Source organism: Peromyscus californicus, unplaced genomic scaffold, assembly GCF_007827085.1.
Source record: "Peromyscus californicus insignis strain IS unplaced genomic scaffold, ASM782708v3 Scaffold_10__1_contigs__length_136768540, whole genome shotgun sequence".
Classification (NCBI taxonomy): Eukaryota; Metazoa; Chordata; class Mammalia; order Rodentia; family Cricetidae; genus Peromyscus; species Peromyscus californicus.
The window spans coordinates 24,929,085-24,954,495 of record NW_026294391.1 but is presented as its reverse complement, the minus strand read 5'-3'; the positions used below and the strand labels follow the sequence as shown (position 1 = coordinate 24,954,495).

The 25,411-nt window shown below is 38.5% G+C and overlaps 1 protein-coding gene across 4 annotated transcripts in view; it reads right to left on the bottom strand.

The window, feature by feature from the left end:
• The window catches only part of Glra2 (glycine receptor alpha 2), a 198,792-nt gene that overhangs the window by 124,343 nt on the left and 49,038 nt on the right, over positions 1 to 25,411 (bottom strand). The gene's annotated exons all lie outside the window — the stretch shown is intronic.

Here is a 25,411-nt window from a genome sequence, read left to right as displayed (position 1 = left end):
CTGATCTCTTTCCTCGTTGAACGGTTCTGAGCTGCAGCCTTCTTCACACTGGGCCTTAAGTCAAGATATTTATTGAGCTATCATCTTTTTTCCACCATTTTACTTTTTATTTCCAATGGGATTGATGCTCACCTCTTGCTCTGAAATTCTTTGAACTTTTAAGAATCAAAGAAACCAATTAGAACTGATAATCAACAGAGCTATGTTCCCTTCCCAATACTGCCTAAAACTACATTGTACCCAAAGCAAGATATTAAACCTTGAATAAACAGTTGTTCCTCACTGATCAAATTAGGAAGGAGGATATATGATTTCATTCCAATTTGATGCTAATACTTCATGGCTCCAAGTTTTACTTGTTGTATCTCAATCATTTTTCATATCCAAAGATTCATGTGACTGTCACACTTTTATCCAAAATCTCCCTTGCCATTATGCTCATTCTCAACTTACCTCCTGATTTGCTTCTCTTTGTTTTCTATGGTTCATTTTGTATTCTTTTCAAGCACAAGCAAATTATAGCACACATTTTTTAGAAAAAGAAAATCCTTAAGATTTGAAGTGAGAATAAGGAGTCCATGTTGACGGTTGTCAAAGACATTAAAACACAGCAGTGATGGGGACAAGCATGACACAGATTTTCTATTTCCAGCATTCCCTCTGTTTGTGTCTTCTTCATTTTTTCTATTTCCCTTTTCAGGTCTTGGACTGTTTCCTTCATTTGTTTCATTGATTTTTCTTGATTTTCTTTCAGTACTTTATTGTTTTCTTCCAGGACTTTATTGATTTCTTCTAATTTGTTTGCCCTTTCCTCTAGTTGTTTACAGCGTTCTTCCCATTTTTTTGTCTTTTCCTCTACACAAGCCTCTAGCTTCTTCATGATGTCATTCATAAGGCTGTTTTCTTCTGCTTCTAACAATTTCTGATGTTCAGGTCTAGGTGTTGGAGGAGGGCTAGGGCCTGGTGATGCTGTATTGCTATTCATTTTGTTGTATGTGCTTCTGCCTTGATGTCTGCCCATCTCCTTGTGGTTCGTTCTTGGCCTTATCCGCACACTTGGTTCAGACAGAGCTGACAGATTCAGGAAGTCTCTCTCTCTTGTCCAGATGGGAGCTCTCTTGTCCAAATTGGAAGTCCGGGGCAGGATGGGAGCTCTTGTCCAGAAGGGAAGTCTGGGGCAGGATGGGAGCTGTGCTCCAGAAGGGAAGTCTGGGGCAAGATGGGAGCTGGGGGCCGGCCTCTAAGTCTCAGGAAGAGGCTGGGGGCTCGGGCAACTGGGCGTGGGGGCAGGGTGTGGAGATTGCAGGGTCTGCCGGGGGTCTTGGAGAAGGGGATCCTTCCCGGTGGGGCTAGAAGGGAACCTGTGCTCCAGAAGGGAAGTCCAGGGCAGGATGGGAGCTGGGGACTGGCCTCTAAATCTCAGGAAGGGGCTGGGGGCTCAGGCGGATGGGCGTGGGGGCAGGGCGTGGAGATTGCAGGGGCATGAAACAAAGCAACGACTACGGAAAAATGTATTCAGTCTTGGAAACAAATGCATCCCTATGTTAAAAGTAGGTATTTCTAGTTGTTGGAAATATTCATGGTTATTTTTTATTTGTTTTTATTCTTTATTTATTCTGGAGTATCTGTGTTGACAAGTATAGGCTGTTTAAAAATGTTCATAAAATCCATTATCAGCTTTCTTATCTTCAAGAAATGAAAAGTTTCTTTTCAAAATAATAGCTGAAAAGGAAAAACTAGAAAATTCTATTTTACTCTGCATTTTTTCTATTATAATCTTATTGTCAGATCCTATTGAGAGCCACTGGTAGCGAAAGTCCATGAGAGTATATAGCAGTGACAACTAGAGTTCAGAAGGTCAACCTATCAGAATTAAGGGTTCTGTTAGAGGAAACCATCACGCAAGGCATCATGGAATTACAGCCTTTTGAATGAATTGGCTGTCTCTTGTTGTAAACTTCTTGTGTAATAACAGCTATGATTCTCCCCATTTACCATGTATCTCCACGTTAGTGTACATGTAATCTCACGATTGCATCTCAATCTTGGGCACAACTTTCCCTATACATTTGGGGTAATTGGACAACTGTCCACAGCTGTGTTTATTTTTCATTAACATACATCTGTCCAGGGCCATTCTCCAGACAAAAAATATTTCAGCAAAGATAACTCTTCCCAAGGACAAAACTGCACATAGATAAACATTATCTCATCTCACTCACAGATAGAAAAAAGAACCACTAACAATTAAATCCTCAACCCCTTACCTTCACCCCGGGTTATTTACACAAGACCCTAACTTAAGAGATTTACTGCTCACGTTCCTGGGATGAAGTTTCAGCCATTTGCTAGCTACTGAGTTAAGGCAGTTACTTCCCACTGACCCAAGGAGATTGCCTCCAGGCCAGACAGGCAATAGGTGCCAAGCTTCTTTCTTGTGCAAATTAAGTTTTTATTCCTTCTCAGCCAGGTGCTATTCCTAGATTTTCTCCTCAGCAATTACTCTGAGTGAAAGTGCTTTTACTAACCAAATACTACATGCTCTGACATGGGCTGCTTAGCCACCTAGCATATGTCCCCCTCCCTATCAGAAAGCAGCTGCAGCTGGGATGAGCGGGAAAAGCAGCGCCAAAGACAATTTACTTTCTTGTGACTTATTGACCCCTAACATTTTACCTAGCCATTTCTAGATAATAGTTTGAGCACACAAATTCCCTAATTGGTCTTAGCCTTTAGTTGACCCTACCAGAGAACTCCCCTTTTGTCACTCCCCTTTTGGGTTGTAATTGGAAGCTGACAATTAATTGCTTTATGTGTGGGTCCTTATCACCTCTCTCTCTGAGACCCTGAAAACTTCAAGCCTCACATTGCTTTACCAAAGAATTACTGTGTGGGTATATAGACTGGTTCTCTGAGAGCACTAGGATAGGATTGATGGAAAAGAACAAAGATGAGGACGGAGATGGAAAGAACTAGGGAGAATGATGAGAGAACAGCAGGAGGGACTGAGAGCAGGAGGGACAGAGAGCAGGAGGGACTGAGAGCAGGAGGGACTGAGAGCAGGAGGGACTGAGAGCAGGAGGGACCAAGAGGAGGTAAGTAAGAGAGCAGAAAAGAAACTGTGCGGATAGAATCGCCATAGAAGAGTAAAGTGAATGAACTAAAGAACTCAGTGTGCTTAGATTCACTGAATATCCCTCAGATTAGAATCCTCAGCTGGTTGGTAGACTCTTCTGAGGACCCTGGGCCAGCCTATATTGTTTGCATTAAGATCCAGCGTTGCACCTCATTACTAAACGAGTAAGCTGTCCTTTTGAGAGCATCCTGAGAATCCAAACTCCATGGGAGCAAGGAATAGGTGGTTTTGAGTTTTAAAGATCTGGCTTAAAATATCATTTTTAGACATAAAAAAATAATATTTATCAATGTTGGGGTTCATTTGTAGATGTAAATGGATGGATAACTACAGATTTCCCATGTGAAGACTTGTTTTGGAAAATGCAGGTTTTTTGCTATTAATATCATAAACCCTTCAAAATAAGGACAATGAACAAAAGCAAGAACAAAATCTCTAGCTAATAAATGAATAAATAAATAACTGGTTTTTACAAAATGGAGTGGTGGTAACTCAAAAAGATCCATGGGCTTTCAATGAATTTGTTTTTCTTTTTCATTTTCAGAGGAGTAGTATTTCCATCATACAATAGTATGTTCTTCTCTGACTTTTTTCCTGTAAATATTTTATAAACAAGTACGAAGCCTTAATTAGGAAGAAAGGAGTGGTTTTCTGTGAGACTTATTGCACAATATTTTGAATTTAATAAATAATGTGTTATACACCTCAAAACTGCTGCGAGTAAATTTCAAATGTTCTCACCACAAAAAATAAGCACTTGAGGGTGAGGAATAAATTAACTAGCTTCATTTAATTACTCCATATTGTATTCATAAACTTTAACGTCACTTTTGCCCCACAAATATATACATAGTTATAGCTTTTCAATTTAAAAAAGGAAAAGCTACAATGTTTGACATATAACAATATGCAAATGGTGTGGATAATTGAAGTGGATCAACGGCAGAAAATCTGGGAAATTCATTATAATTTTGAAAGCTTTACCTTTGAGAAATTAGAAAATAATAATAATGGAAGTGGGTGTCATTTAAAGACCATGCACTTGCTATTGTGACAGCTCAACTCTGCTACTCATCACCATAGGCTCACTGCCCTGGATTCTTCTGCAAAGTGAACTGTCCACATTTGTTGAGGGAGCTGAGAAACTCTCACGTAATTACTCCTGTCTTTCTGTCAGATCTAACAATCCCACAGGGACACAGAATTTTATTAACAGCACAGATGACTGAATACACTGAGGAAAATTCCCCCACAAACATGAAACAATCTCTGAATCTTGTTTTAGATGAGAGCTCACTGGGTGATTTTTTTTTTCCCTTGCTTCCCTACGTTTCTTTTAAGACAAGTTTTACATTTAGAACACAATGAGCACCAATAATCAAACAGAGGGCTAGCAGCTGTATACTTTGTTAAATCATGTCATTGGACGAGCAAATAGGAAGGGACTGTAAAATCTAATTGGTCTTGCATGAATTGCAGATTTTCAAACTTATGATATCTGGTTTAACATACATCTGGAAGTCTAACATAAGTTTCTTTCCCCCCTTCTTTCCTTTGACATATACACTAAACAGAGTAAAATGACAGAAACCTAAAACTGCAGTTTGATGACTTTTTAGATTTACATCTATCCTAGTAATAAACATTCTGGTCCAGACTTACAACAATCTTGTCACCACCAGAACATTCCTTTGTGCTTTCTTCCCAGACCAGAACCTCCCAAAATAACTATCACCTCATTGTTATGAAAAAGACTGTACGTGATTTAAATTAAAAACAAACAAACAACAAACTCTATATTATTTTGTACCAAGATGTAGAAATTGTACTAAAAATGTTTGATGTGAAAAACTAAATAACAAAACATGATACATTTTGATGGATCTCACAGTGTTACATATTTTATTTAAAATTCAATTATTCTTCAATTTTTTTTCTGAAACTCAGACTTCACATTACTAGGCACTGCCTATAACATGCCAAATTTGTTCTTTTCTCCACAGCTGAAATATTAAGACCACTGCATCTAAAGCCAACGATCTGAGGGCTGCCTGCTTCCTTCTGAGTTAAAGAACTCATTTCCTAAAGCAGTATCATTCATTTTCCCTGCAGTCAGTGCATACATACATATATACATACATATTCAGAGAAATCCCCATTCCTTTATGCACAAAAAAGGAAGAAAATTCCCAGAGGCCATAGATCTTTCCCGAGAGTAAGAAGGCTGAGCAAGCGTTTAGATTTTAAGGTAAAAACTAAAGCAAAGTACAGAAAATTTGTTTCCCCACCTTGCTCATCAAGTCAACTCCTGGGGTTATATCTTGCTTAAAGCTTAAGTTATTGGTAAATGCTGATATTATAAATAGTTTAGTATCTTTATCCTGTTTTAAATAAAATAATTTATATTTCTAAAAGTTTTGTGACCTTTCTCCTTTACTACAATGCAAGTACATAAAGGCTGGCATTTTCTTATACAGTCTAAAAACCATTCCTTGCACAAATATTCAACAAATATTCATTGAACCAATGAATGCATCAGCATCCTGGAACGGTGTGGGAAATTTTCAGACTTTCATTCTATGGTACTAGGAAATGACAATGACTTTGGAAGGAAGGATGCTGGTTATCAGAGCCCACAGAGCGTAACTAAATTACAGGACTATCAAGGGAATCCAGGAAAGCTTGCCAGAGCCTTTTTGTTAGGTGCTAGCAAATTTTTCATTAGAAATAAACTGAATAAACTCAAAGCAAAGTGCCAAAATGCACTGTCTGTGCTTGAGCCACAGTTAGGCAGCTAACTCCATAACCAAGGCTGGGCCTGTACTATGAGAACAATGGAAATCAGTAATTTAAAACAACATCATGATGGCAAAACAGCAGGTTTCTTGAGTCTTAAAGCAATTAAGACTCATAGGAAGTTCAGTGTTAAAATTGGAGATCTATTCCAGTGAATCTCCTAACTTCCTTGCTTGCCCACCTACCTATGCTGCTTGACAGTTCTGTGATCCTGAACTGTAATTAGGGGTAACCAGAAATAAGGCTTTCCTTTTGTAGGTGAATTTACCCTCTTGAAGCTGATGCAAACCTAAAGAGCAAGTAATGGCATTTTTTTTTTAAATTAGGGGCTTCCTGGCAAATGGGATATACAGGTTATATAGCTATTACACCCCCACTGGGCTATGTGCTGGCTAGTTTTCATGCCAATGTGACCCAAGTTAGGTCATTTGGGAAGAAGGATTCTAAATAGAGAAAACGCCTTCATACAATTTCCATGGAGGCAAGTATATAGGACATTTTCTTGATCGATTATTCATATAGGAAGGCTCAGATTACTACAGTGGTAACAATCATGGCTGGTGATCCTGAGTTCTATAAGAAAGCAGGCTAAGCAAGTCATAAGAAGCAAGTTAGAAAAAAGCATTCCTTTATGGCCTCTGCATAAGTTCCCACATCCAGGTTTCTGCCTTGAGTTCCTGTCCTTACTGGATGATGGGCTACATACAAGCTGTAAGCCAAATTGTTTTCCTCCCCAAGTTACTTCTGGTGTTTTATCACAGCAATAGAAACCCTAATGAAGATAGCTTTATTGTCTGACATTGTAGAATATAATCCATTCTTTCCTTGAGAACATAAAGATGGCCTTACTGTAATGTTTAGATCTGTTAAATTTTTCATCAGAGAATCTTAAAATTTCTGAAACATGTGACAGTCTAGTATTGGAAAGATTTGACCGGATACAATGAGAATTAAAGAAGACTGTCATCATAACCCATCTAGACTTCAAAAGTAGAAGTATCCCAGGGGCAAGTTAGAAGTCAAGTTAAAACTGCATCATTAGGATCTGGGGAGAGTAATTCGTCTTCCAAAGGACCAGCGTTTGATTTCCAACACCCATACGGCAGCTTACAACTCAAAATACATGCAGGCAAAACATTCACAAACATAAAATAAAATAAAATAAAATAAATGAATCTTTTTTAAAGTACATCATTAATAAAATTCACACATTGAGAAAGGGAATAAAATAATTGATAGGGGATTGATGGATTAAAATATTCTGCTAGGCTGGCTGTACTTAACATTCTGAGTTTTAATCTTTGGTCGCTATGAACAGCATCTGAGGGGTTTTTGTGAGAATTTACATTCTCAGGTACCTTTAATGAGAAGACCATGTAGAGCTGCTGGCATCCCAGGGGTTATTTTGATTTTTTTTTTTTTTGAAATATCCCTTTCATTTTTACATCAGGGTAGGACACATAGCTTCAGGTAGGCTACTATGTGATTGTATTAGGGCAATGAGACAAGAGAGAGATAATCAAGGTCATCCTAGAGAACATGTTGGTAGTAGAGTCAAGGCAATGAAGCCAAGATTAGTTTCCTGGCAACCAACACTATAGTGAATGCAGCAAGAAGACTAGGAGATCTGTTAGGAAGAGGACATGATGTTAGGCAAGACTCCACCTAGGCTACAACTGTATAGGGCAATATTTTGGCAATATTTGGGGGCATCGTATGTCAAACAGCTGAAAGAAGAATTTCTTCAAGAAGAAAGTTGCACTTCGACGGGGAATATTTAATAGTTAAGAGTTTATTTTTCAACTTCTTTTGAGGCAGGGTATCATTGTGTAGTCCTGTCTTGCCTAGAGCTCACAATGCTGACCAGACAATTCTCAAACTCACAGAGCTCTGCCTGCCTCTGCCTCCAAGTGCTGGAATTAAAGGCATTCACAACACACCCACTATTCTTCAACATTTAAGGTTTTTCTTTTTTTCCAATTCTCCATTTAGAGTCTTGTTTTTCCAAACCTAAACAGTCTTTTTTTTTTTTTTTTTTGGATAATGTAAATCATACATCTAAACAGAATGGGCCTACCTTTGGGACCTAGATAAGAACCCACACTGAATAACATCCTAAATACAGAGAAAGGTATCTTGAAACAAATCAGTTGATGCTTCATAACTGAAAAAAAGGTACACACACACAAGGAGCTTTAGAATGCCACAAAATAATTATTAGCCCAATGGCCAGACAGGAAAGAATAAAACATGTAAAATCATTCTTATGGAAACAGTGTAGTAAAGTTACTGCTTTGAGTTCACTCACCATATACATTATGGAGAACGTGCTGTTCACTCCATGCCCTATTTGTTTTCCTAATCCTCTGACCCATGGATAAGCACAAGTATGACTATATCTGATAAGCTTCTTCACATACACGTGGTGTAAATTGTTAGGAGTTGACATCTAGAATAATCTTAATCTGCCCTTGCTCAAATCCTACCAATTCCTCGCTGTTCATTGTAATCAACTAATAAATATTTAACCACAGGTTCTTATGACTACTAAAATGCAAAGCTAGGAAGATGATTCAAGTACTAATAGGCATGTCTGTCTTTATGTAAACCAGCTGCTAAATTCCTGGGTCTGCCACCCACATTTCCAAGAGCAGACTACAATACTGAAAGTCTTATAAGGAGGTGTGAAACTAGATACAATTAAAGCGACAACAACCTAGGCTTTAGAGTAGTGTAGCTGGGCAGCAGAGGCACGTCATGTTTTCACTACTGTCTTAGACTGCCCCAAATCTGCAGGTTGGTCCAGAGCTGAGAGATTACAATTTTCTCTCAGTTGATTCCAAATAAGCAACCCCACTGCTTTGTTTCTTCCTTCTGAACTTGAGATGTGGAGGACACTGAAGGCAACATTGTCTGGATCCTCAGCTATTCTAGTTCTCTTTTCTGCCTCAAATTTCAATGACTGAGTAGAAAGGTCCGTGTTTACCAAACATTAAAAAGGCATCATAGGAAATACCCATATGCATTGAGCAATACCAGTTAGGAGGGACAAAAATATAATGACTCTTCCCATCTGTGTGTGGTCCTTTCAGAAAATGTGCACACATATGGTTGGCTTATGTTAATTAAGTCCAAATCTGGATTGGATTCCACTTGGAGAGCAATGGATAAATCTGCAGCTAAAACTTCCAAATGCCTTCATATTTCCTGAATAAAAATGTTTTGAAGGTGTCGAGTAAGGAGAAGGCTAAACTGAACACCAGAAAAAAGAGCTCCAACCAGCAGATTTAAATAAACTTTAAAGTCATTTCATGTCTAGTGTTTAATTACACATCCAAGCAGTTTTGAAGATAAACTGCTACTAGCCAGTACATTAAAATAATAAGAAATGACTTGATCCTTGTCACTCTGTATCCAATGTTACAGCTATTAATAGCAGTGAGGTAGAGAGAGATAAAAAGACCTAGATAGCAATGACCTTAACATTTTGTTTGGGATCATCTCACTTTTGACAAAAGGGAGGTTGTCCAGAACAAGTGGCAGCATTCTGTGAAAATGCAGATATGGTTTTGAGCAAACCAAAGTAACTTTCTACCTACTGACAGATGGGAACATAGTTGTATGTGTTAATCCACTAGTATGTAACAGCACAAACATTTCCAGTGCAGTAACTACTGGAGGATTGTTAACTGCTCTTATAGTGGCAAAAAGTGGTGAGAAAGTAAGATGATTCCTCTTTTTTTTGAGTCAGGGTTTTACTATGTAGCCCTGGCTGGCCTGGAGCATATTATGTAGACCAGGTTGGCCTTGAACTCACAGTGATCTATCTACCACTGTCTCCGAAGTGTGGGGATTAAAGGTGTGCACCACCACACCCAGGAAAGATGATTTATCCTTGATAGGACGGTGATGTACATCTTCATTAAATTGAAGCACTCAGTCCTTGAGGGAGAAGTGACGGCCTTATGCCTCAGGAAGCTGATGGAAGTTGGCCCCCTTTAAGGTTATATAAAAAAATAAAAAAATTTCTGGGGGAGAGGAGACTCTGGTGGAGTGACCCACAAGTTGAGCAGGAAACTTCAGTAATGCAGCCTTCGTAAATCACTACCCAAGTTTCAAATGTGACTTTCCAGTGATACAACTATTTCTGAGAACCTATGTGCCTATAAGTTGCTCATTTACCCATGTGCCTATAAGCAACCCTGATAAATTCATTGATTCACTAAGCTACAGTTGAGTAGAATCCTTTCTTTGTTCTGGGGTGTGTTGTCAGTGACGGAAGGTGAATAGATAGATAAACACATGTTCATCTCTCCCCAGGAAAAGTTCCCCATAAAATCAAGTACAGTCACTAAGTTTACTCTTAACAAATAACTAAAATGGGAGATCCAGAACCAGCCTAATTATTATCTGAAAAGATATGCAATTGTTACTCCTGTTATTATGCATTTGCCTCCCCAGAGGAGGAAACACAAGGTCAGGAGAGTATCTACTTTGTACTAAGTATGGAAAGTGAGTAGAATTTGGATGGCCTAGGTGCTAAATAGGAAATGTGTAAATCTATAAGTTAGGGTGGGTGGTAGGGAGAACTGTCTCTCCACTTTCTTTCCTTTTATCCTCTAAGAGATTCATTGAAGATGTAGTATGAATGAGGCACTGAAAAATACTACAATTCTGAGAAATGTGGACGGACTTCTTATAGTCACTTAGTAACATTGGATCTGAATCTAAGTCTTCCTGACTCTCAGAATTGACATCTACCTCTACAGCATTTTATCATTAATGGCCTAGCCCACCTTCTGCTTTATATCTTCTATCTGACTGCTCAATAACCCTACTGAAATGAGATGTCTTTTTGTTGTTGCTTCATTGTTCTTTGAAGGAACTCAGTTATCAATGGCTTTGCTCCAGGAGTATAAAAACTTCATAATTATCTATGTATCTAATTATCTGTCTTTTAATTACTGCCCAGTGATCACCAGCACACCTTCTATAGTACAGATGTTTATTTGTCATTTTTAAATGATTCAAACATGGTGAAACTTGTAGAGAGACTGCCAAGCTTTGCAAACTTGTAAAACTTCCCTTTTCAAATGGAGTGTCTTTCCTCTAGAGCAGTGGTTCTCAACCTTGTGGGTTGCAATCCCTTTAACAAACCTCTGTCTCCAAAAATATTTACATGACAATTCATAACAGTAGCAAAATTACAGTTATGGAGTAACAACAAAATAATTTTATGGTTGGGGGTCACCACAACAGGAGGAACTGTATTAAAGGGTCGCAATATTAAGAATGTTGAAAACCACTGCTCTAGAATGTAATCTAGGAAAACATACCAAAATAGTTTATATGTCTTGAAAGAGCCACAGTTACATTATGCTTATGCAGGGATTCTTTCAAAGGCAACAGTATGGACCAAGAAAAAGCCCTTGTCAGCATAAGTCAGCTTTACCAGAAGCTTTCTGAAATAAGATGACTTAGGTAATGAGTAACAACAGGCTGGCCTTTAAATTCTGTTGGCTTAAACCTACATTGTGATCAAATTCACCTACATATCTAGCCAATTATTGAACCAGTTAATCATCTCTGTATAATTGTCTAAAAGTATATGTCTTCACATTCTGAAAATGCCCACAGAAACAAAGGCCAAAATGGTTGGGATTGGGATTGTGAAATTTGCTCCACAATTGTCATAGTTCAGACTATTGTTGATGGTTTTAAAGACACCTCTTAAATCACAGGTATTTCAAACTTCCCTATACTGATTCAAAATCAGTTTTCCCCCTACTGTGGTTGGATATTTACTTTAGGAGGGAAAGGTTCTGAGATCTAAAAGCAATTTGAAGCAGTCACTATGAAATGAAGGATTTCTTCTTGTTCTCAAGCTATAAACGACATGAGGAAACATTTTAATTCATCAAGAAGGAGCTTTGAAGCTTGGAAAGAAGAGAAAAGTTGATATAGAGCTAGAAGGACTGCTGGATTTTGTCTGCTTTCCTGGTTAAGTCCCATTTTGGAGAGGAAACTGAGTCAGAATGGTGATCTGGTGAGGCTGGAGAGACCTGTTTTGCAATCTTGGAGGACAGATTAAATGAAGGAAGGAAATGTAGCTTTCTTGTTGCCCCAAGATGCCTTCTTGTCATTCTGTCTCTACATCATTACCTGGAGAGAAAACTGATTAATGTTAATGCAGTGGAAAGTGACTTCCAAATGGAGGGAAGTCTTTCTATTGTTAGTCCAGGCAGATGAAGTCAAAGACAAGTAGCGTGGTGGTTTGAACAGGTATGGCCCCCATAGACACACATGTTTGAATGCTTGGCTCATAGAGAGTGGCACTATTAGGAGGCATGGCCTTGTTGAAGGAAGTGTGTCACTGTGGGGATGGACTTTGACATCTCATATATGTTCAAGCTGTGAGTTCAATCGGGAACTCAACAGAGCTTTCCAGAAATTATGAGAATTTGTTATGGACACAACACACTTTCAATGCCTTCATAATTTTACCCCCGCTGGTCCATTTTTAAAGGCCCCAAATCTGTGCTACATAAAACCACTTAGTTTAGCTCCTGCTTAATCCACCAGTATAGTGCATGCCAGCTCTTCCCACTCACAGAACCTTGTCTCTAAGAAGAATGGAATCATGTGGTTTTCATGACATTTCCCAGCACCTCCATGATTTACTGCTTAATTCTGGTGTGGGTGCTTATGTAATAGTCATTAATTACTGCATTAAGTTAAGTCACAAAACTAATGATTATTTGGACAGGGGATTACAAAATGGGTATATAGTTTTCTTAGATTATAATATATAAAGATAAACACAGTCTAGAAGTGACCACGCTTTTCATAACTAACAAATGTGTGTTTCTGGGGCTCATCAAAACCATGAGTAAAATAACCAAAGCATCATCATAACATTTAGGTAAGTCTCAGTTCAGTGTACATTTTATTTTCAGTTCTAGCATCTAAATAAAGAATATTCTTTTATCTTGTTCTATTAAAAATCTTTCTGTAACTAGAGTCAGAATCCTTTGAAGCTCTTGAATCAGGTCCCAATATGAGTCAAGAATGGGAAGCAATGTGGAAAAAATGGCCTTTTATGTGAAGATAGAATTGGTCATCAGACAGGATAGTTTAGGGGCCACAGTTGGGTGTCTGTCTAGTAACCTATACTCTACCCACTCTCAGTAATATCTGCAATGTATCAGTAGAGGGACAAGGAATATCAGTCCCCAGGGGTTTTATATTACACCTCAAGCAGTATGAGGAAGGTGGAAGACTGAATCATCAACACCTATAATTGGGAATTGAATCAAAAAGGATTTACAGACATGTTATCTCCAGTGCTATAAAGAGAGGTTTAAACTGATGCAAAGGTTGATTATGAGGCAAGCAGAAGCTTTGGTGATATGGGATGTTTTGTGCAGAAGCAATTCTATAATTATTCGTGGTTTGAGAGAGTGTGACAGTTGGTTTTAAATGTCAACTTGCCACAAATTAAAGTAATCTGAGCAGGGAGCCTCAATGGAGGAATTGTCTTAATTGCCTTAATTGACATGGGAATACCCACTGAAAATGTGGGTGGCCCCTTCTGGTAATAACCCAGATTAAAAAAGGGGAGCTCATAAGTGAAGAAAGATTATATAATCTTTGCTCACTTGGCCTTTCCTCTTGCCATTGAGTTAATTTACCCTATTGTTCCTGCTGCTGCTGCTGCTGTTGCCACTGAGTCCTTCACTTATATTAGAAAAGGCTTTTCTGGGCTTCTGAAATAGACAGAGGACCAATGGTTCTCCAGGAACCCTCTAAGCCTTTGGCACCAGATTGGAACTGCTACACCACGCAGCCTCCTAGATAGAACAACTACTGACTTCTAGGTATCTCTGGTATTAGCCATTGCTGGATGAATCTGATGGCTTAGGTACCCAGATGCAAGGACTGAACAATAACCCAGTTCTCAGCCTTTCAAGGAGGTAAAGTCATAGAGCTAGCCAGAAAGCAGCATTCCTCCGTGATTCATACCTTGAGTTCCTGCCCTGACTTTCCTTAGTGATAGACTTCGATATGAAATCATACGCTAAACAAACTCTTTCCTATTCAAGTTGCTTTATGTCACAGTTTCTTATCACAGAAATAGAATGAAACTAGGATGGGGGACTCTCAGAAGTGATGTAATTTAAAGGAAGAAAACCATTACCAATAATGAGACACTAGACATGCGAGACAACCTTCTCTTCTTCTAAACTGTTCACCATCTACCTTTTCCTTTTATTTGACCTAACATGTCCTATGATATCCTGACTCTTACTACCATTTGTTATACTAAACTCAATGTAATGTTTTGGAATTATAACATATGTTACACAAAAGGCTTACCTGATTCCTATGGAGTTGTGCATTTTTAAGAAATACAAACTTAGAAACTGACTTTCTCTAAAGAAGATGAACAAAGCAAGATGTATATCCTTCACACTTTGGTCATGGATGATTAATTTGGCAAGTCAGCAAAATATTTTAAAATATTGGAGTATGATAAAACATATTAGGGAAGTTGTGGTTGCTAACTTTGATAGGTACCTTGACACAAGCTAGAACCAGCTGGGAAGAATCTCAGTGACAAATTGTGTATGTTGAGTTAGCCTGTGGACATGTCTGTGGGTAACTGCTTTAATTTATGATATGGAGAGACCCAGCCCAGTGTGGGCATCTCTATTCCATAGGAAGGGATCCTGAACTGTGTAAGAGTAGAGAAACCTTAGCACAAGCAAGCCAACAAGTAAACATGTGTGCATTCCTTTCTCTGTGCTCTTGACTGTGGAAGTGATGTTACTAGCTGTCTGAATCTCCTGTTTTAACTTCCCTCCAATGATGAACTGTAACCTGGAATTAGAAGTTTAAATAAACCCTTTGATCCCCTAAGCTGCTTTTTGTCAAGGTATTTACCACAGTCGAAGAAATGAAACTAGACCAGAAATCAATATTAAACAAAGAATCTGAACAGAATTGGACAAAAATTGTTTTGACATGTTTTCATCAACAAGAGCTGTGTCTTGCATTGATGGTTAGAAACTTGCTAAGACGTTTGATTCCCATTGAAAATACTTATTTGACTTTCCCTCGTGTGTCTTAAACATTGGAATCAGGGGTTACCAAGTGCTAGTCTATTTATGGACTTCTAATCCACTACTACTTCATTTAAGCTCTTGCCATTTGGAAAGCACATATACAAAGCGTTGGGAATTGTGGTCTTATTTGTAATGAAAACAATGGATTAGACATTTCTCTTTGTGTTTTATTTTTCGGCACCTTTTAGAAATCAACAGCTATAGCCTGCTTCACTTCCAACTTAAATAAAGTCTTCTGCTGGGAATATATTAACACTAATAACTCCTTGGCCACTAAATAATTGAGTCTAATGCCTCAAAAAATGTAGACACTGACACCCAAATTCTAGGAGTATTTTGAGAACACAATTTGTAAAGTTATGACTAATTTTCTTTTCCTTGCTTCTATTTATTATTATTTTTTAATTGATTATGTGTCCACATGTCTCATTAAAATGGAGCTGTTTTAAGGCAAGGACCACGTTTTACTGAGCTCTGGATCTTTTATGCCCAATATATTATCTGGCTCATTGAAAACCCTTTTAGGAAAATAATTAGACTTCTGCAGTTCAAATTTGCCAACAGCTTGTGTTTCTTGAATGTGGCATCTGTATTCTCCTTCACCAAAGATTTTCCTCCTCAGATTTCAGAGACTATCCACAACCTGACAATGGACAAACTCCTCAGAATCTAAGCAATGAGAAATGTGTCACATTTCAGAACCAGAGATACAACAATTGCCTCTGGGTCTATATTGGTGTAACATATATCCTTCACTGATATAGAACAGAGAAATCTTCACAGTATGAAAAGAAATAACAACAGACTGATTTTATTTCAGCAGTGCACAATGCTAGGTATTTACTAGCACAAACACCACCCAAGGCCCAAAGGATTAGCTGAAGCAGCTGATACACTGTGTTACTTTTTATAACTCTCCTTTCCAGCATCATGCTCTACATATGTCCCATTCTATCAGGTCACATCAACTTAGGTCATGCCCAACACTGCATCTTATACCAGACAAATGGATTATCATGCAGAATATTGTTTCCTTAACAATGCAATGGGCATCGGGGGAATTTATCTGATTCTTTCTGAAAGCAGCAGTACTGCCACATTTCCCAAATGAGCAGCCTACTATACATTTCATAAGATACTAGACAGTAAACCAAAAGCAAGCTCTGGAATTACTAGGTATAAGAATGGAATATGCAGTAAAGAGCCAAATTATATAGTAGGTTCTTAAATGGTGGTAAGTCTGCAAACTTGTGAAAATATTTACAAGAATACTAATTGCTCACTCTTGGGAGATGGTAAATAAAATAAGAGAGTACTGGGGTACTTTATAAGGGATGTTTGAAATGTCAATAGTTATTTGGTATACTAAGTCTCTCTTATACAGTACACTGTCCTAATCCTTCAGAAGAGGTAAAATATTACCAAAAAAGCTTATTATTCAAAAAGAACATTCTTTTTAGGATTCAGGTTTTAATTATCAAATATGACTCCGTGGCAAATAGTTTTATATTGTCTTTGTCAAGGTCTGGCCAACCACAGCTAAAGAATGAAGTCTTGTGTATCAGCATTTTCCTGCATAATTGAATTATTGTTTGCATTCCTTCTATAGTTGATTTTGAAATAAATGATACACCAAGTTGTCATTTAGCCTACACAATTGAAACGACTGAAATATGGCCCTTTTAATGAAATGTTTTCTGGTGTCTACATCTTTAATTTTCATGAGAATATATCCACAGATGGATATGTTGATCCATGTCCTACAATGAAAGTAATTGGATTTTATAGCTCCTGGAACTTGGTAAGTGTCAAAGATTGAGTTTGACTCTAAATCTCTATAATTAAAAAAAAAATCCTATGATTCAAAAAAACCAATGTTCTTTTGCATCACTCATGTATTGTAGTAACTAAAATACAAGACAGAAAAAAATAAGAACTTTACTCTTCCCAGAGTGTCTTTACAACTCAAGCTTTTCTTTCAAGTTGAGACTGTCCAACTTTGCTAAATAGCTGTAATATATCCTGTTACTCAGTAACATGCACCCAAGAGTCCCTGCTCTGCACTGAAGGTTATATATCTGATAATGTTTATTCCTTGGAGAGGATCCGTTCTTAACACTGGGAAGCTAAGATGTTTCTTTGGGGTTTTGCTGTCATTGTTTTTCATTTAAAATCATGAAACAAATAAAACATTTTAAGATATTTTAAGTCCAGTGCTGACTGGACTAAGAGGTGAGTCTTTGTCCTCATAGCCAAATACCCTAGCCTTAAGGCTTTGGGTCCAGGGGCACAACCCTGTGCTTCCCACACCACCACCCACTGCAGTTACAGTTTCAGGCCAGTAGGCAAGTCTCCCACAGACAGGTTGGACTACCACCATCTTCCACCAGATCTTGTAACCCTCAAGCACCACCTCCCCCAAACCCCACCCTTCCTTGGAGAATGCAACTGCTACATGAAACAGAGCCTGCCAACACCCATTGGACTAAGAGTTGCTCCCTGAGTCACAGAGTCCATCAGCACAGATTGGACCAAGAGCCCTAATTAGACCAAGAGCTTCCATTGGAACAAGAGTTTCAATTGAACCAAGAGAGGCTCCCTCAGATACAGACACCACTTGCATTGAGTGGAGGAAGAGATGGGTAGATGCTAGTGAAAAATTATAGTCAGCAACATACAGACGAATATGGCTCTATTAGAACCTAGTAGTTCTACATCAGCAAGACCTGAACATACCAACACAGAAGAAATAGGAGAAATTGACCTTAAAAATGACTTTAAGAAGATGATAGAGGCCTTTAAAGAGGAAATGAAAAATTCCCTTAAAGAATCAAAGAAAAGACAAAAAATTGGAAGAAATCAATAAATCCCTTAAAGAAAGCCAAGAAAAAGCAATTAAACAGGTGAAGGAAACAGTCCAAGATTTGAAAACTGAAATAGAGGCAATAAAGAAGACACAAACAGAGGGAATGCTGGAAATGAAAAATCTGAGTAAACAAACAGGAACTATAGATGCAAGCATAACCAACAGAATGCAAGGGATGGAAGAGAATCTCTGGCATTGAAGATACAATAGAGGATATAGATTCATCAGTCAAAGAAAACACTAAAGCCAAAAATGTTGTAACACAGAATGTCCAGGAAATGTGGGACACCATGAAAAGACCAAACCTAAGAATAATAGGGATAGAAGAAGAAGAATGCCAACTGAAAGGCACAGAAAATATATTCAACAAAATCATAGAAGAAAACTTTCTCAACATAAGAAGAAAATGCCTATGAAGATACAAGAAGCTTACAGAACACCAAATAGACTGGATCCAAAAAAAAGACTCCTTACCACATAATAATCAATCCACTAAACATATAGAATAAAGAAAAAATATTAAGAGCTGAAAAGGAAAAAGGCCAAGTAACATATGAAGGCAGACCCATCAGAATAACACCTAACTTATCAATGGAGACTCTGGAAGCCAGAAGGTCCTGGGCAGACGTTATGCAGACACCAAGAGACCATGGATGCCAAACCAGACTATTATGTCCAGCAAAACTCTCAATCACCATAGATGGAGTAAACAAAATATTCCATGATAAAACCAGATTTAAACAATACCTATCCACAAATCTAACCCTACAGAAAGCACTAGAAGGAAAAATCCAACCAAAGAAGTTAGATACACCCACGAAAACACAGACAATAGATAATCCCACGCCAACAAGTACCAAAGAAGAGAAACACACAACACTACTATAAGTAAATTGGTTGCAACTCTGTGGGTTTGGTCCCGGGTTTGGCCACCAAAAATGTAAGTGAATTTGTTGCAACAACTCTGGGGGGGAAATGTCCTGACTACATGGGGAGTCAGGCAACACCTTGAGCTGCTTAGGACAGCTCTGATGGCTGAAGCTGCAAAGAGACAGTTCAGTCCTGGAGGGCGAGGTATCCTGAACACCTAGAGCTGCTCAGAACAACAGCTCTACCCTGAAGGTGTCCCAGACACCTGGAGCTATTTAGTACAGCTCTGTGTGGTGGTATTGTGGTGTTGTGCTATTGTGGTGGCGCATGCTGGTAGGATTTACTGAAGAAGGCAGAGGCAGGAGGATCACGAGTTTGAGGCCAGCCTAGAGGCTTGGAAGAAGCTTTGGCCCAGGCTGAACCACAAACAGTGGTGGGACCATGGAGATAAAAGCTGCTCCAAGTTGCTGGCTTCTTCTCATCATGTTGGTGACTGTGGTGATGCTGCTACCTGGGACAAAGGGTTTACTATTGCTTGTTCAGAGAAGAATTGCCAGGACCATCATGTTACAAGAAAGCATTGGCAAAGGTCAGTTTGGAAAAGTTTGGCAAGACAAATGGTGGGGAGAAATTGCTGTGAAGATATTCTCTTCTAGGGAAGAATATTCATGGTTCAGAGAGACAGACATTTATCAGACTGTGATTACTCCAAACCACAGAGGAGGCACACAAAAAAAAGTCTGCAGGGAACCATGACCACGCCTAACAGTGACTTTGAAATCTTCAAAAAGATGGCAGGAGCCCACAATGACGATTCCACATGGACTATGGTAAAGCCATTAAGCTGATTAACACCACGGAAAGATTGACTTTGGAGTACAAACTGTTTAGGACAATTTCGAGATGGCTAGCTGAGATGGTCCAGCCTGACAAACTACTCGAGCAAGGACTTGTGACAAGCCCTGCACTTTCCCAATATGCAGAGACTGAACAAATGATACAGGACTTGACAATTAACCCAAAATTTTCTTTTCAGGAGTCCTTAAAGATGTCTTCACCCCTAGAAAGCGGGAAGTAATTTTAAGAAAAAGATGCCCACATTCCCAAGAAGTGGGATGGGTAGTTTTTGGTCATTTAATGAGTTATGGATATTGTCATTGTTTATGATGGTGGTTATAAGTTGTTAATTGTTAATGGTCAGGAAAAAAGCTGAACATGGAGATTAGATTCAGAGGTTTTGTTTAAAAAAGAAAGAAAAAAGAGAAAACAATATAGATATGGGTAGATCACTGAATCTACACTAAGAAGAAAAAGAGGAAGATATAAAAATGACAAAAGGTAGATTACTGAATCTATTATGAAAAGAAAAAATACTTTTAAAAAGGAATTACTTGTTTTTTTTTTTTGTTTGTTTTTGTTTTTTTGGTTTTTCAAGACAGGGTTTCTCTGTGTAGCTTTGCGCCTTTCCTGGAACTCGCTTTGGAGACCAGGCTGGCCTCGAACTCACAGAGATCCGCCTGGCTCTGCCTCCCGAGTGCTGGGATTAAAGGCGTGCGCCACCACCGCCCGGCGGAATTACTTGTTTTAAATAAGATAAGTAATGAAAATTTTTTGTCTGAATCTGTCAAATGTTAATGGACTAGACATCATTAATGTAATCTTGACTGTGTATATTGTATATACTTATTGGACATAATTTTTCTTGTATTATAATCTTTTTTTAATTTTAGAAAAAAAGGGGAAATGTGGTGGTATTGTGTTCCCCAAAATATTGTGCACCCTAATAAACTTATCTGGGGTCAGAGACAGAATAGCCACAATATTAAACATAGAAGTTAGGCAGTGGTAGCACCCGCCTTTAATCCTAGCATTCCAGAGGCAGAAATCCATGTGTTCAAGGATACAGCCAAGCATGGTGACTCACGCCTTTAATCCCAGAAAGCGAGCCTTTAATCCCAGGGAGTGATGGTAGAAAGGAAAGATATATAAGGCGTGAAAACCAGAAACTAGAAGCATTTGGCTGGTTAAGCATTTGGCCTGGTTAAGCTTTTAGCTGGTTAAGCTTCAGGCTTTCGAGCAGCAGTTCAGTTGAGAGCCATTGGGATGAGGACATAGAAGCTTCCAGTCTGAGGAAACAAGACCAGCTGAGGATCTGGCAAGGTAAGGTAGCTGTGGCTTGTTCTGTCTCTCTGACCATCCAGCATTTCACCCCAATAACTTGCCTCAGATTTGATTTTATTAATATGACTCTCTAAGATTCAAGCTACAGCTCTGACAGCTGGAACTGCAAAGCAGCAGCCCAAACCTGGAAGGGAAATTTTTATGACTTCTCGGGAAAGTCAGGCCTGGAACTGATGGGGGATGGTCTCTCTGCAGGATATAGCAATCCTGCTCCTCTCCTGGAGAGCCCTCTTAAGGGGGCTTCCTAGCAGAGCTCTGCTTCTCTTGCATAAGATGTTGCTTCTTTTGCTTCACTCTGCAAAAGGGGAAACACTGCAGAAATGTAGCAATCTCTTCCAGCTCTGGAGAAAAGTTACCTTTTCCGCTCTCGTCCACTGAGGGACGTCTCAGCAAGGATCTTCTCTATGCCAGTGAATGAAGATCTTGACACCCAAAACTGTTTTGAGAAAGAGATTTATATGGGAAGGAGGAGTCCAGGAGAGTAGCTGCCTCTAACAGGGTGGAGAGAACAGCCATTTTTCTAACTGACCAGGCAGGGCAGTTTACACATGAAGTCTTGGGAGTGGAGTCAAACAGGAGTTGACTTGGGTCCCAAGTTCTACTGTCCTGCTCCGTGGTTGGTTTGTTTCACAAGTCAGTTGGTCAGGGGCAGAGATGGCTCTGATTTGACTGAGCCAAAATGTGTTCCTTTCTGCCTTGATCTGAGCCATCTTTCCCTACTTCTGGATCCAGGGTCAGGGTAGGTTTCTTTAGCCAGCCCTTTTCCCTACAACTACCACCAAAAAACATAACAGGAATTAACAATCACTGGTCATTAATATCCCTTAATATCAATGGTCTCAATTTGCCTATAAAAAGACACAGGCTAACAGAATGGATATGAAAACAGAATCTATCCTTCTGCTACATACAAGAAATACACCTCAACTTCAAAGACAGACACTCCCTCAGAGTAAAAGGCTGGGAAAAGACATTCCAATCAAATGGACTTAAGAAGCAAGCTGGTGTAGCAATCTTAATATATAATAGAATAGACTTCAAACTAAAATCAACTGAAAGAGATAGGGAAGGACATTGCATATTTATCACAGGGAAAATCCACCAAGATGAAGTCTCAATTCTGAACATTCATGCCCCAAATACAAGGGCACCCACATTTGTAAAAGAAACATTACTAAAGCTTAAATCACACATCAAACCCCACGCACTGCTAGTGGGAGATTTCAACACCCCACTCTCACCACTGGATAGATCTGCCAGACTGAAACTTAACAGAGAAATAAGGGACCTAACAGAAGTTATGACTCAAATGGACTTAATAGTTATCTATAGAACATTCCACCCTAACACAAAAGAATATACCTTCTTCTCAGCACCACATTGGACCTTCTATAAAATTGACCACATGCCCAGTTACAAAGCAAATCTCAATAGATACAAAATTTGGAATAACCTCCCATATTTTATTGGACCACCATGGCTTATAGATTGATTTCAACAACAACAAAAACTATAGAAAGCCTACGATCTCATGGAAACTGCATAATGCCCAAATGAATCACCAATGGGTCAAGGAAGAAATAAAGAAAGAAATTAAAGATTTCCTAGAATTCAATGAAAATAAAAGTACAACATATCCAAACTTATTGGACACTATGAAAGCAGTGCTAAGAGGAAAATTCATAGCACTAAATGCTCACATAAAGAAGATGGAGAACTCTCACACCAGTGACTTAACAGCACACCTGAAAACTCTAGAACTAAAAGAAGCACACCCAGGAGGAATAGATGACAGGAAATAATCAAATTGAGGGCTGAAATCAATGAAATAGAAACAAAGAGAACGATACAAAAAAATCAATGAAACAAAGAGTTAGTTCTTTGAAAAAATCAACAAAATAGACAAGCCCTTATCCAAATTAATCAAAAGGTAGAGAAAGCAAGAGAGAGAGAGAGAGAGAGAGAGAGAGAGAGAGAGAGAGAGAGAGAGAGAGAGAATCCAAATTAACAAAATCAGAAATGAAAAGGGAGACATAAGAACAGACAACGAGGAAATCATGAGAATCATCAGGTCATATTTAAAAAAAAAACCTGTACTCCACAAAATTGGAAAGTCTGAAAGAAATGGACAATTTTCTGGATAGGTACCACATACCAAAGTTAAATCAAGACCAGACAAACTATTTAAATAGGCCAATAACCCCTAAGGAAATAGAAGCAGTCATTAAAAGTCGTCCAACCAAAAAAGACCTAGGACCAGATAGTTTCAGTGCAGAATTCCACCAGATTTTCTAAGAAGAGCTAATTCCAATACTCTTTAAATTGTTCCACCCAATAAAAACAGAATGAACATTACCAAACTCTTTTTATGAGGCTACAGTTACCCTGATACCCAAACCACAAAAGGATGCAGCAAATAAAGAGAATTACAGACCAATCACCCTCATGAACATTGATGCAAAATACTCAATAAAATATTGGCAAACCGAATCCAAGAACACATCAAAAAAAATATCCATCATGACTAAGTCGGTTTCATCCCAGGGATGCAAGGATGGTTCAACATATGAAAATCTGTCAATGTAATACACCATATAAAAAAACTAAAAGAAAAAACACATGATCATCTCATTAGATGATGAAAAAAGCCTTTGACAAAATTCAACACCCCTTCATGATAAAGGTCTTGGAGAGAACAGATATACAAGGATCATACCTAAACATAATAAAGGCAACTTACAGCAAACCAACAACCAACATCAAATTAAATGGAGAGAAACTCAAAGTGATTCCACTAAAGTCAGGAACAAGACAAGGCTGTCACTCTCCCTATATTTATTCAATATAGTACTTGAAGTTCTAGCTACAGCAATACGACAACAAAAGGATATCAAAGAGATAGAAATTGGAAAGGAAGAAGTGAAACTTTTCACTATTTGCAGATGATACGACAGTATACAAAAGGGACCCCCAAAATTACAGACCAATCACCCTCATGAACATTGTACCAGAGAACTCCTACAGCTGATAAACTCCTTCAGTAAGGTGGCAGGATACAAGATTAACTTAAAAAATCAGTAGCCCTCCTTTATACAAATAATAAAAGGGTTGAGAAAGAAATCAGGGAAACATCACCCTTTACATTAGCCACAAATAATATAAAATACCTTGAGGTAACTCTAAGCAAGTGAAGGACTGGTATGACAAGAACTTTAAGTCTCCAAAGAAAGAAATTGAAGAAGATATCAGAAAATGGAAGGATCTCCCATGCTCATGGATAGGTAGGATTAACATAGTAAAAAATGTCAATCTTACCAAAAGAAATCTACAGATTCAATGCAATCCCTATCAAAATCCCAACACAAGTCTTCACAGACTCGGAAAGAAAAATACTCAACTTCATATGGAAAAACAAAAAACCCAGGATGGCAAAAAGAATCCTATACAATAAAGCAACCTCTGGAGGCATCACCATCCCTGACTTCAAGCTCTACTATAGAGCTACAGTAATAAAAACAGCTTGGTATTGGCATAAAAACTGACATGTGGACCAATGAAATCAAATTGAAGACTCTGACATTAATCCACACACTTATGAACACCTGATTTTTGACAAAGAAGCCAAAGGTGTACAATGGGAAAAAGAAAACATCTTCAACAATGATGCTGGCATAACTGGATGTCTACATGTAGAAGATTGCAAATAGATCCATATCTGTCACCATGCATAAAACTCAAATCCAAGTGGATCAAAGACCTCAACAAGTTACACTGAACTTGATAGAAGAAAAAGTAGGAAGTAGTCTTGAATGCATTGGAACGGGAGACCACTTCCTAAATATAACACCAGTAGCACAGACACTAAGAGCAAGAGTTAATAAATGACACCTCTTGAAACTGAGACGCTTTTGTAGGGCAAAGGACACAGTCAATAAGACCAAACGACAGCCTTCAGAATAGGAAAAGAACTTCACCAACCCCACATCTGACAGAGGGATGATCTGCAAAATATATAAAGAACTCAAGAAACTAGATATCAAAATACCTAACAATCCAATTAGAAAATGGGCTATAGAGCTAAACAGAGAATTCTCAATGGAAGAGCCTCAGGTGGCCAAGAGACATTTAAGGAATTGCTCAACATCCTTAGACATCAGTGAAATGTAAATCAAAACAACTATGAGATACCATCTTACACCTGTCAGAATGGCTAAGATAAAAAACACTAATGACAGCTTATGTTGGAGAGGATGTGGAGCAAGTGGAACACTCCTCCACTGTTGGTGTGAGTGCAAACTTGTACAGTCACTTTGGAAATCAGTATGTTGGTTTTTCAGAAAATTTGGGATCAATCTTCCTCAAGACCCAGCTATACCACTCTTGTGCATATACCCAAGGAATGTTCAACCACACCACAAGGACACATGCTCAACTATG